Here is a 12,774-nt window from a genome sequence, read left to right as displayed (position 1 = left end):
TTCTACAAAGTATTGACTCTGGGGGGCTGAATACAAATGCAAGCAATGCTTTTCAGATATTTGTAAAAAAAAAATTGAAAACCATTTATCATTTTCCTTCCACTTCACAATTATATGCCACTTTGTGTTGGTCTATCACATAAAATCTCTATAAAATACTTTTACGTTTTGGCTGTAACATGACAACATGTGGAAACATTTTCAAGGCACTGTACATTAAAAACCAAGCACAAAGCCACACTTTCATGAAATCTCACCATGACGTTTAATCAAAGAAGTGGGCTTATGACATAGTCCCCACCCTAAGCCGCACCCTTTCACATATTCCACCCTGGTTGGACTCCTTTATAGAGGTGACCTCTATGAATGAGCCCAATTGGGGTAAAACGTGTCTGGGTTAGCGCGGAAACTGTCAGAAGCCAACTGCTTTGATTAAACTTCGTGGTGAAACTTATGAAGTTTGGCTTTTCCTTCATTTTAACTATGTACTGCACGGGGTGAGTTTTTTTTTTTTTTTTTTTTTTTTTTTTTTTTTTTATATAAAGCCTGCACCCAGTGTGGATGCTCGTGACTCGGGGCGTTGCAGTCTTTTCTCTGTACCTACAATTAGGGAATTTTTTTTAACCCAGGTTCTACATTGGTCTCCAAAGAAGTTAGAACTTGCACAAATTAAAGATGTGAAGGGAATACCTTTACTGAAATAGACCTAAAACCAAGTCTGGTGACAAAGGAGAGATTGTAAATCTGTCTACTCATACTTAACCATACATTCAAACCAAGCTACCTACAACCTGCTTTAAGTATCTAACAAAGTGGTTTCCTAGTAGTACAGTACATTGACAGGGTTTTCAATCATTAATAATGCAGTTACCTTCAGTTAATTGGACAGTTTAAGGGTTTAAAAAAAATAAGACACCTGCAGGGGCTTCCCCCCTATATATAACCCCTCCCACCCTCAGCTAGCCTCATTGTCTTGCTATTGTCCTTGGGTGATGGACCTCTTCCCTTTACTGAGAGAAGCTTACTTCCTATTGGAAATTTCTTTTTTCTCTGAATGATAATCCACCTGGATGATTTTTTTTTTACAAGATTATTTTCATTCAGAGAAATTGGTTGATTCTTCAGCAGAGCTTTAAGGGATCGTACCCAGAACTTGCTTAATGAAAGATGCCTGACCAGCCTGTAATGTTTTCATGCCCTGGATCTATCTGTAGATATTTGGAACTGTAGTGCCACACTTGCAGTTAGCCATGGAGTTCTTTCGCGGTCCAGAGCCATAGTCTGCCTTCAGCGGATCCATGTGGAGGTATGCCATTTGTGGAGGGTGAAGCCAGGATATTCCTTATTATCCCTGCCTACTGATTCTCCTCTGCTTAGTGCAGATCAGAAGCCCCTTAAACATTTAACCTAGGGTGCCCTCATTCTGTAGACCCTTCTTGTGGTCGCAGTGGGAAGCCAGACGTGCCATGGTTTATTTACATTTTGGCACTGTTGTGTCTACTTAGCGGACCTGTGGGGGCATTACTGCTCTTACACTCTCCCCCCCCCTCCCCTTGTGTGGCACCTATTGTGCCTGCATGGCTGAACTGCTGAAAAGCTTGGGAGTACTCCTCTGAAGGGCAATGGTCACAATTGTGGCAGATCTTAGGTGCAGGGAAACGAGGTCAGATGAACTTGCTAGCTCCGACTTGGCTTTTATCACTATTGGAGGTGTTTTTTTTAATCCATTGAGGTCCCTAGTACCCTGTCCTCTAAAGCAGTGGTTCTCAACTCCTGTCCTCAGGACCCACTAACCAGATTTTAAGCATTACCTTGAGAGAGGTGCAGACTAGAATAATGCAATCACTGAGCAGCAAATGATCTCACCTGTGATGTCTTTCAGTCATCTTGCAAACCTGGCCCATTAGTGGGTCCTGAGGACAGGCGTTGAGAATCGCTGCTCTAAAGGTTGCCCCCACTCTGACTCCCTGTCGCCTTGTAGCGATTCAGATGGTTAGTCAGCCACCCCAGCTTCTTCCTTTGAACCCAGAGAACAGTTCTCTGCCACAATATCCGACTACATGGACAGAATGTCCATGCTATGCGGTTATAGTGTAGAATTTCAAGTAGTGCATGCCCTACTTTTGGTGCAGTGCAATTATAGCTTATTCAAATAAATGGCCTGAAAACGCAATGTACTTAAATTTGCGATTCCTAGTGTGAACCAGCCCTCAAGGTTGATGGTCATAATAGTTTTCTGATGCTTAGAACACATGATCAAGTGCTCACATTCCTCCCAGCAAGCCATCAGACTCTGTCCTTACTTCCTGCTTACTTTGATTTTCTATGTAACAAGCCTTTGTTCAGGTCAGCCTAGGAAAACTTACATGACAGTAGAAGTTCCATTAGCTTTCAAATGAGGTGTAAACTCAGTCTTTCTAAAACCTTAAGCACTTCACTCAGAAATTAGCTACCAAGTCTCCCATATTTGGAGTAAAAAATTTTCTTAAAAAGAAATACGGTCGTAGCCGTTCGCCCAAATGCAGGCTGTACAGGGGTCGAATTCCGAACAAATTTTCTTTCGAAAATCTGAAATTTTGTGTGTTTTTGTAATGCCACCATTTATTTTGAAATTCGATCAACCAAGCCTTTAATTTCACCTCATGTTACTACAGAAAAGAGATTTTGTACCCAGGAGTCTTTTTCTTTCCAGGTCACAGCTCATGCTCATTTCTTTATCAATTATATTTCTTGTACGATTCTCCCATCATTGATTAGAAATATGTATGTTTTTCAAAAAATTTCCAACATGCCTGATCACTGATCACAGATTTGATGACCGCACAAATATCGGCTGTTGTGGCCCACTAACAATGCGAAATTCAAACGAAAATTCTTAGTTACGATTTTCTAAAGAAAATTTGTTCTGAATTCGACCCATTTATGGCCAGCGTTACTCTCAGTAAACGATTGTTCACCAGATGAAGTAAGGAGAGAAAAAAAAAAAAATCTAACAGCAACACACCGTTGCAGATTTTTCCTCAATTCCATTCTTTCCAAAGGGTTATCTACATGACTGTAAAGTAGGACATTTTTTTTTTATCAGAGGCCCTGGTAGTTATAGAATCTTATTGGCTGTTTAAATCCTTTCGGACTAGAAGATTTGGAGGGACATATGCTTAAAAGCTGTACTAAGCCGAAAACAAAAATGTAATATATTGCCGCTTACCAATCCTTAAAGCGTTTGTTAACCCAAATAAAAAATTAAAATTGGATCCTGCTCCTTTTAAAGCATGTTATACAGAACAGTGCTTGTGCTGTGTCATTTTGGCCCCCCTGTATCACCTGAAATACCTGGCTGATCCTGCCAGTCTGCCCTCCCCCCTGTAAACTGACCACAGGTCATCATGGCTGCTGAGCCTGACACCGTGGTCAGTTTATGTCCCTCCGTCAGGCGCAGCTCTCCTGTCCTATATGCTCCAATGTCCCCCCCCCCCCGCCCCTCCCTGTCTGTGTCAGTGCCTGCCTATGCAACTTCTCATGCCTAAAGTTTATATAATCCTGCTGGTTCCCTAATGCCTGCTGCTCCTGTCTCTGTTTTTATTTAAAAAAAAAACCTCATTTACTGGGTTTCTGAGTGACCCCTCGTGATCATGTGATCGGCCGGCTCTCTCTACCCTCCGCCTCGGGTCCCAACTGACGTTGTCAGCGGGGGAATCTCTGCTCTCCCTGCTGCATTTGTCAGTAGAGCAGAGGAGACAGCCGGCCGGTGACGTGATTGCAAGGAGCCTCTCTGAAACCCCGTAAACGAGGCATTTTTAAAAAAAATAAAACAGACAAGCGCATTAGGGAACCAGCAGGATTATGAAAAGTGGTATAAGTGGGTTAACAATCGCTTAACAATTCTGGTGGTAGCATTTGTTTGTTTTTTTGTTTGTTTTTCAGGCCTTTTCCTGTTATTTTCACCTGGTAATTCTGCCAGTAACCCTTCCTGTTTTCGGATGTGTCTGCACTCTGTGTGGAGAAGCAACAGGAGACATTGTCAATTTGGGAAGAGGGTAGTATTAGATGGGTTAGTGTTTTTGATGGACTTAAAGAGGAACTACACTGCATCCGAGCATTACAAACCAAAAATTCTGTATAATTCATTTGTAACATTCAAAGCAAACTCGCCCATCCATGTCTCCATGCTTTATTTTGCTGAGAAATCACTTTGAAAAACGCCTCCCTAGGATTTCTGGCCATGGTCATCTTGATTAAGGGCAGCTGTTTAATGTAGCATTTACTTCCTGGAATCCATCTGCCCTTAAATTTTAGCTGAGAACTCCCCTCTCCTAAAGACTCCTAGGATGTATGGCATAATTTGCCTAGGCATAGAAAGCGGGAAGTAACAAGTATGATCTACTTTTCTATCTATGTATTGCTAGCTGTATAAAGATTACAATTAGTCAATGTGGATTGAGAGAAGTTCCACTTTAACTAACAAAGCTAAATTCTAGCTTACACTTAACACTTTTAAGCGGTAATAGCAAAGAAATGTTTTTTTTCCTTTTTGGAGCAAAGGCTTTACAATAGGTATATGCAATTAGCGGACCTCCAGCTGTTGCAAAACTGCAAGTCCCATCATGCTTGTGGCTGTCAGTCTTGCTATGCCTCATGGGACTTGTAGTTCTGCAACAGCTGGAGGTCCGCTAATTGCATATCCCTGCTTTACGTGATAAATAAAAGCAAATCATTGTCAGCCCCCCCTCTAGTGTTAAATGGTTTGTCTCAGCCGCCTTTCTGCCACTTTTGCTAGACCGCTTTGGTCTGTTAAACGAAATTGAAAAATAAGACTTGCTGGCCAGATCACCGTGTGATAAGAAGGGAGGGAAAAGCCTTAAAACAATCAAAAGCAATGCAGCCACCACATCTAAGAATTGGTCCTCTGCAATGGAATACATTTTTGGGTCTAATACCACTTTAAATTGCTTGGTGGCTCATTCTAAATGGCTAATTGGCTGGGGAATGAGTTGCATGATCCCTGACGGTCGTTGCAGCCCAGGTACTTTTCCATGATGGTGGAAAGATCTTTTAATTTATGATTTAATTGCATTTCCTTATTCCCCTTTGAAGAGATTCTAAAATTGACAATGTTGGTGAACCTTAGAATAAGTATGACCTGTACATGCAAATCCTGCAGGCACCTAAAACAAACCTCCGCCTCTGAGTCCTCCCAGTATATGACCTGCTTTAGTGATATTGAATTCTGTATAGAGGTGCTGACATTCACAACTGTTGATGCTGCTATACTAGTCATTTGTGTTCTTTGCTCGTTTTATAAAAGCTTGGGGAAATTTCTGAAACTGGGGCCGGCTGAACCATCTTCCATGCTTTTTCATAAAGTGTATGTAAACGCTAACAAACTTAATTTACTCCGTATACCAGTCTGTTAATTTTGTTTATTACATGCGTAATAAAAACCTGTGGAATCTGCCAGAAATCATGTTATCTGATAACCGACAGAGCACATGAAGGTATTAGTTAGCGTCCCGTCTCTGTAGATTATGGGACCCCACCTTTCGATATTACAGAATAGGAGGACATAGGAGGTCCTGTTTCTGGGGTGATAACACTGCTCCTTTTAGATCCACTGCAGTGAGTTAGTATTGTGACCCTAGGACAGAAGTGTTTTTCTGGCAGGATCACCAGGGAAAAAAAAAAGAAAACAAATGCAGCCACAAAATATAAGAAATGGTAACGTACAAACTATATAGTGTTTGTTTGGTCTAGATACATGTTAAATGTGGCATGGCCATGGTTGAAGGCATAGCCAGGGTCCATCCATTGCTATGGGTTTTGTTTTTATTTTTTTTCATTTGAACGTTGGGCCTCATTTCTAAGTGTGTCTGAGGAAATAGTTTTGTTGCCATTGCAAGGAGACGGATATTTCTTTTTTCACACATTACCAAGCATATATATAGCAAATTTTCCCCATAGAATGCCCCTGGTTACATTTAAAGAAGAGATGAACGTCTTTTCTGTACCTAAATAAACTTCATTGTCAGTTTCTCTGTTTAGAAGAGGCCAAAACTTCAGCTTCATTTTATACTAGTCTATTTAGAACTCTTCCACTAACAAATGAAAATGATTATTCGTGGATGTGCAGGAGCATTGTTTATGGGAAGTTTGGGTAGAGTGTGGCTTCACTTGAAGTTTTGGCTTTAACCACGTTTAGCTGTATTTTACCCTCAAAGTTTACATGTTTTTTTTTTTTTTTTTTTTCTAGAAGAACCACAGGTAAAATTTTACCTCTGATGAAGAGTATGTTGGCTCCTGAGCATTACCGTAGAAACGAGTTTCATTCAAGCCATATGATTGCACACAGCACTCTTCTTCTTGTGCTGAGACTGAGAGTTCTGGCACACCCGCAGTGCAAACATAATGTTTTCTACTCTCCCCTTCTCTCCTCGTCCATTTGCAAATTGCTTTGTATTTTGTTCACAGAATAGAAAAGGAGGGGTTGGTAAATGAGAACCCCCTTGTCCATTCACAAAATATAATGTATTAAGAGAATATAGGACATTTTGTGAATGGATGCTGGGAGCGTAAACTACACAATCTCTGCAATTCTTCTAGGCTAATGACCAGACAAGAAACAGAAAGTGGGCTGTATAAGATATTTACTGGCAGAAAAAAAAGTTTTACTATCCAAGGTTAAAACAAGGGCAGAAGATTTAATATATGGAAAGTTGAAAAAAATGACTGAAGTTCCTCTTTAAGGAAAGCTACGTGTGATATCTGGCATGAATGAAACTTTCTACAGTAGCCAGCAGCTCTGCACCTAGCATTAGAGGTAAATTTCACTCATGGTCTTTCAAAAAAATAAAATAAATTCCTAGAGTATGGTTTCAGCTTCTACACAATGCAGTGGAAATGGAAAAGGGGATGTTTGGTAGATATATGCGACTTGGACTAAGTCAAGTCTTTCCACAGACACATTAATAACTGAGGCCTAGTGTCTTTTCTTGGACAGTGGAAGCTATAATAAAATGTTGAAATACAAAGTTAAAAAAAAGCTGTTTAAATTTACTTGCAGCTTGTATCTTAATTTCGCCCTATAGAATTTCTAGTTCTAGACCGATTTTCTTCTGTCTTTATATCCCTCCCTTTCTGTTTTTACCACTTTTCATTATTCCTCTTCCCTTCCATCTGAGGTGACTGTTTTTTTTTTTTTTTTTTTTTTTTTTTTTTTTTATTGCATGTTTGCTGATGTCTTTTATTTTCCTTCCATTGCCCTGTTACCCCTATTTGCTCCTTCCTTCCTTTTTTTTTTTTTTCTTTTCTTTTTGTCTTGCGTGATTGTGCACATGCACCTGCTTGTGTCTTCCTCCATCCCACCAGCCCCTTCTCACCTTTGTCACTCCCATCTTACCCCTTGCTGGACCAGTAGGTCCCTCCATGTGGCGTCAGAGCTTGCGCAAAACCGGCATCGTTCTGGTGCCCCAGAGAGGCCAAAAGGCTGCGGTGAGCATCATTTGTCTTGTTTGTAGTGTCTGTGTGTGTGTGTGCTTTTTGTGCTTTTTGTGCTTCTTTTTTTTTTCTTTTTTTTTTTTTTCCTGTCGTTTCCCATTTTCTTTATTTCTCTTCCATTGTTTTGTGAAAAGTGATTTGAAAAATTTCTACACCCTTTACACTGTGCAGTGACTGGTGTTTTTCTGCACCTTTATCCAGACAAGTCTCCTCCAGGACACAAAGAAAACCATTGTTTGTGTGCCCCATTCACACCACAATTCTGGTGCCCTGTGCAGTTGCATGACACTGCAATTTACCATCAAACAATGCAACAAGCTGCAGCACGGAGACTTGAGTGCAGCTTTCTAAGCTCCCAATGAGAAAAAATGTCAGCTGTGCAATGCACTGAATCAGCACGTTGTACTGCCTGGAAAAATAGACGCCAGCAATCTAAAATGTAGCATTCTAGCATGCAGCTAGTGCGATTGAGCCATGACTGTGTTGGAAAAACCCCACTTTCATGGAGTAATGTCAAAGCATTTGTACCATGAGATTTGGTATTTCCACATTGTAGTATATTGATAGACCCACCAACCATGTGAGGCTTTAAATATAACGCAGTCAGGAAATACTAACTTGTCATTAGCTTTCCTAATCATTCACTGTATTGCTTATGGCTTAAGTGAAGTTTGGGAATCTGTGTGGGTGTAGGTCTTGAACTTGCTACCCATAAAATATTTTTATCAACTAAAGAATGTGTGTGTTAACATAATGCAGTGAAAAAAGTTGGCAGACTTTTTTGGAGTGGCCCAGAAAAATGCAATCTGGCCAATCAGCCTATCTGTGTAGAATTCCATGGGAGCATTTTGGTATGATTGAAAGCCGATGGGTATAGCAATTCATGGCTTGGATTAAGCCTCTTATTCTGTAACTCTGTCAAACGCCTTACCTTCTGACCCCTCAGTGTGCTGGTGTTGCAGTGTAATGTTGGGTAAGGCCTTATGCACACTGTGCTTACAGGAGAAAGGCTGCTTAACCACTTCTGCCCCGGAAGGATTTGCCCCCTTCCTGACCAGGCCATTTTTTGCGATTCGGCCTTGCGTCACTTTAACTGACAATTGCGCGGCCGTGTGGCATGGTACCCTAACAAAATTGACGTGGTTTTTTTCCCCACAAATAGCTTTCCTTTGATATTTAATCACACCTGCGTTTTTTAATTTTTTGCGCTATAAACCAAAAAAGGTGACAATTTGGGGGAAAATTTTTTATTTTTTTAAATTTCTTCATCAATCTAGGCCGATATATTTATATACTTATACATATTTTTGGTAAAAAAAAACAATAGGCGTATATTGATTGGTTTGCGCAAAAGTTAGAGCGTCTACAAAATGGGGAAAGATTTATGGAATTTTTATTTTTTTGTTTACTAGTGATGGTGGCGATCAGCGATTTTTATCGGGACTGCGGATAGATTGAATACTTTTGACACTTTTTTTTGGGACCATTGACATTTAGTGATCAGAGCTAAAAATAACTGATTACTGTATAAATGTCACTGGCGGGGAAGGGGTTAACACTAGGGGGCGATCAGGGGGTTAAATTTGTTCCCTCAGTGTGTGTTGTATCTGTGGGTGGATGGGAGTGACTAGAGGAGGAGACACATCGCTGTTCCTAACCAAAAGGAACACACGATCTGTCTCTCCTCTCCTGACAGAATCGTGATTTGTGTGTTTACACACACAGATCCCTGTTCTGTGTCTCGTGCCTGTGATCGTGGGTGGCCGGCGGTCATCGCGACCGCCAGCCACACGCATAGGGTGCCCCGCTGTGCAGCGGGCGCTCGACCTGCTAAGGCTCTTAAAGAAGCTGACGTACCTGTATGTCGATTTGCGCAAGGCTGCCAACCTGCCGCGGTACATGTGGCGGTCGGGAAGTGGTTGGAAGAGAATGTAAAGGCCATTTTTTTTTCACAAATGTTTATGGGCATTTGGCCAGAATATTTATTCTGGCCATTTAGAATGCATCAACGTGCATGAACGTGCTTGTTTTTGCACATTTTCTTTTCTGCCCAAGCTCGGATTTCTCAAGTGATGGGGTTTTTCCTGCCACTAAACACTCCTGCCTGTAAACGCCTATGCATGCATGGACACATAGGTTGACGCCTAACCATCCTTGTTACATTAGCAAATGCAAGGAAGGAAAGCCAGTGCTGAGCGAGGACTGGAACACACTTATTAGCACAGGCCAACCAGCTGCCTCTTGCACACTTTGCTCACTTTCAAGGCTGGATGGTAAAACACCCCAATATCCTTAGCCCCTTCCCTCCTAGGCTCAAACAAATATTAATGCCTAAGCACAATTTTGCAACTGTGACAGTACATATCGTCACAGCTACTTGGTTTATCCAGGTGGATTACAACTTGATTTTTTTTCAGGACAAATTGTGTTTTCTTTTGGTGGTAAATGGTAACTGATATCTCCTGAAGAAAAACTGAGCCAATGTAGGTAAAACTTACCTACTTAGCTGTATTACCATAATTTATCTACGGAGAACAACCCAAAATAAATTCTGATGATCACAGCAATACCACATGTATATGTTTGCACGTCATGTTTTGCTTGGGGATCAATAACTTTTTTTACTCACTGAACTGCAACTCAATTTAAAACACTTGTATTGAGTTTTTTCTGAATTTTTGGTTGCTATTCTGTCTGTCATTTAAAATACACCTATGATAAACTATAGACCCTTCATTTCTTTGGCTGCTTTCACACTGAAAGTGCCGGCCGTTAGCTAAAGTAAAGTGCCGCTCGTTTTAGTGGCACTTTACCACTAATTTTCAGACGCTAGCGAGGCGCTTTTAACCCCAAAGAAGGGGTTAAAAACTCCCATGTGGCGCCTCAGAAGCACTTTTCAGGCATTCATTGCAATGGGCAGGGGCATTTTGGGAGCGCTGTATACAGTGCTCCCAAACCGCCCAAAGATGCTGCCTGCAGGACTTTTTCTAACATCCAGAACGTTCACTGCCTGGGCGTGAAAGCGCCCATTGCAGAAAATGGGAGGCAGTTTTCAGGAGCTATTTCTAGTGTGTGTGTATATGTATCTATATAATGTGTGTATGTATGTATGTGTATATGTGTGTGTATATGTATATGTGTGTGTATATGTGTGTGTGTATGTATGTGTATATATATATATATATATATATATATATATATATATATATATATATATATATATATATATATATATATATATATATATATATATATATATATGTGTATATAGATATAGATATATTATATACACCCCCTCCAAACCTATATAATACAACATTTATAAAAAATATTGTACATTAATTTTTTTTCAGAATATTCATTCTTCCCCCTCCTCTGTGATAAATGATACTGGAAGTGTTAGACCACTTCTGGTTTTGTTTCTTTACTGGCCTGTACTGACCAGAGAGGAAGCCGGTCAAACTGATGATCTGGGTTTTATTTTATATTAAACATGGTACTCTGTTACTTGCTGTGAAAATGGTTTTTCAAAGAGTGGCCCCATACCGCTTCTTCTAAGGGCCCCCCCACAAGTGCTCTTGGCTCCTCCTCTTCTGTGTGCCACCATAGGAAGTTGCTTCCTATGATGGCGCACCTGTAGGCTCGCTCCCAAGCTGGACTGTTTATAGACCCCCCCACTGCATTTTATTAGCAGCAGGAGTCATTGCTGCTTCCTCCGTGTGCTCTGGCTGATTGAAAAAAAAAATTAAAGGCCAGTCTATGGGCAGCCTTAGTGCATAAGGTTTAGAACCTTGCATTTATTTAGTTGATGTACTGTAGATCTGAAGTATTATATATGTTTGGTTTTGTTTTAAAATTTCAAACCTCCCGTTTGCCTCTGATGCATTTTTTGCATCATTTCATTTTTTTTTTTTTTTGCATTATAATTTAAATAATTTTTTCCCTGACTTCTTCAATCTTGTATTGAATCCGTTTTTTCCTCCATTTGTGCCTCCATTCTTCCATTTCCTGTTACATTGGTGGTCAATAGGGATGAGTGGAACTGCCTTGCGTTTGGTTGTTAAACTTCAAAAGTTTAGATGCCAAATCCATTGAAATCAATAGAAGGTGAGTTTTTCAAATTAAAAATGCCCATCTTCTGGCCTTAGAGGCTAAGGGGTGTCAAAAAGATCTGCTATGTATATTGGGGGGGCCTTCTTTTTGTAAATGTCACTTTTGCTGTCGCACATACCACAGCAAGAATTAAAGTGTGTACCATGCCCTCATTGTAAATCCACCGTTGATCACCATGCCCACTAACTCAGGAAGGTGGGGGGAGGACCTAGCTGACCCAAATGACCCAGCGTACACGACTGATCCAGAAGGCTCCTGGGTGGTCATTGGCTTCATAAGGGAAGGGGTGAGGATAGCAGTATAATTGCCCAAATTTAAGCAACAATGTAACCCCACCAGTCGGCACCCATTTGCTTACTTGTCCAGAAAGTACCAGCCACGTAAGTGAATGGGCTGGGTGATGTCTGTGGTTAAGCACATGATGTCTGCAAGCACCCACTGCTTCCTTCGCAACCATTGACCGCTGGAATTTGTTGCATTCGTCCATGCCCAACGCTTTAAAAAGAGAAGCAACACTAGTAGAAATCTAGTTGTGCCGCTGTGCTCATGTTACATGGGGAATGCAGATAGGAGGAGCAGGCACAGCTAATCTGTATCTATTCTGTGACTTCACAGTGAAGGAGAAAAACAGAGGAGGGACAATACCTATACCCCTTTTTTTCATTGGGCTGAGCAAAACTCCTGTATGGATGGACATGTGTACAAACCTTTTGCCGGCATCTGTGTTTTTAGCATCAAGTTCAGCTTGGTGACTGGGGTCCTTTGTGTCTTAATACCTCAGAATATAATTAAAACTAGTGACAAAGTGATTCCTTTGTACGTGAGTTAGAATGCAGGCTAAATGGTACCAGCTGTTGGGTGCCACAGAGATGATCAACACAAGTGTATGTGAAAGTTGGATTCCAACTTAACAATGGTAACGCTTATTAAACGAACTCCAACTACAAAATAATAGTTTACTACGTGTCTTATAAATGTTATGCTATTTTCCTAGTCTTCCACCTGTCAAAATGGGCAATCGTTTCTATAAAATAGCATGATTGTTTTATAAAAATACACACACTCCACAATATTATATGCACAGTCCACATAAAATTATAGCATGCGTTTTGTAAATGTCTCACCCCTCTCCCTTCACATCATTTGGTATTATGTTCACTCATTGTCCCG

The 12,774-nt window shown here is 40.7% G+C and overlaps 1 protein-coding gene across 2 annotated transcripts in view; it reads left to right on the top strand.

Moving 5' to 3' along the window:
- The window catches only part of PPP1R12C (protein phosphatase 1 regulatory subunit 12C), a 243,257-nt gene that overhangs the window by 119,352 nt on the left and 111,131 nt on the right, over positions 1-12,774 (top strand). The gene's annotated exons all lie outside the window — the stretch shown is intronic.

This window comes from Aquarana catesbeiana, linkage group LG10 (assembly GCF_042186555.1).
Source record: "Aquarana catesbeiana isolate 2022-GZ linkage group LG10, ASM4218655v1, whole genome shotgun sequence".
In the NCBI taxonomy this organism is placed as follows: Eukaryota; Metazoa; Chordata; class Amphibia; order Anura; family Ranidae; genus Aquarana; species Aquarana catesbeiana.
Note: the sequence above shows the minus strand (reverse complement) of the source record. Positions and strands in the feature narration are given on the sequence as shown.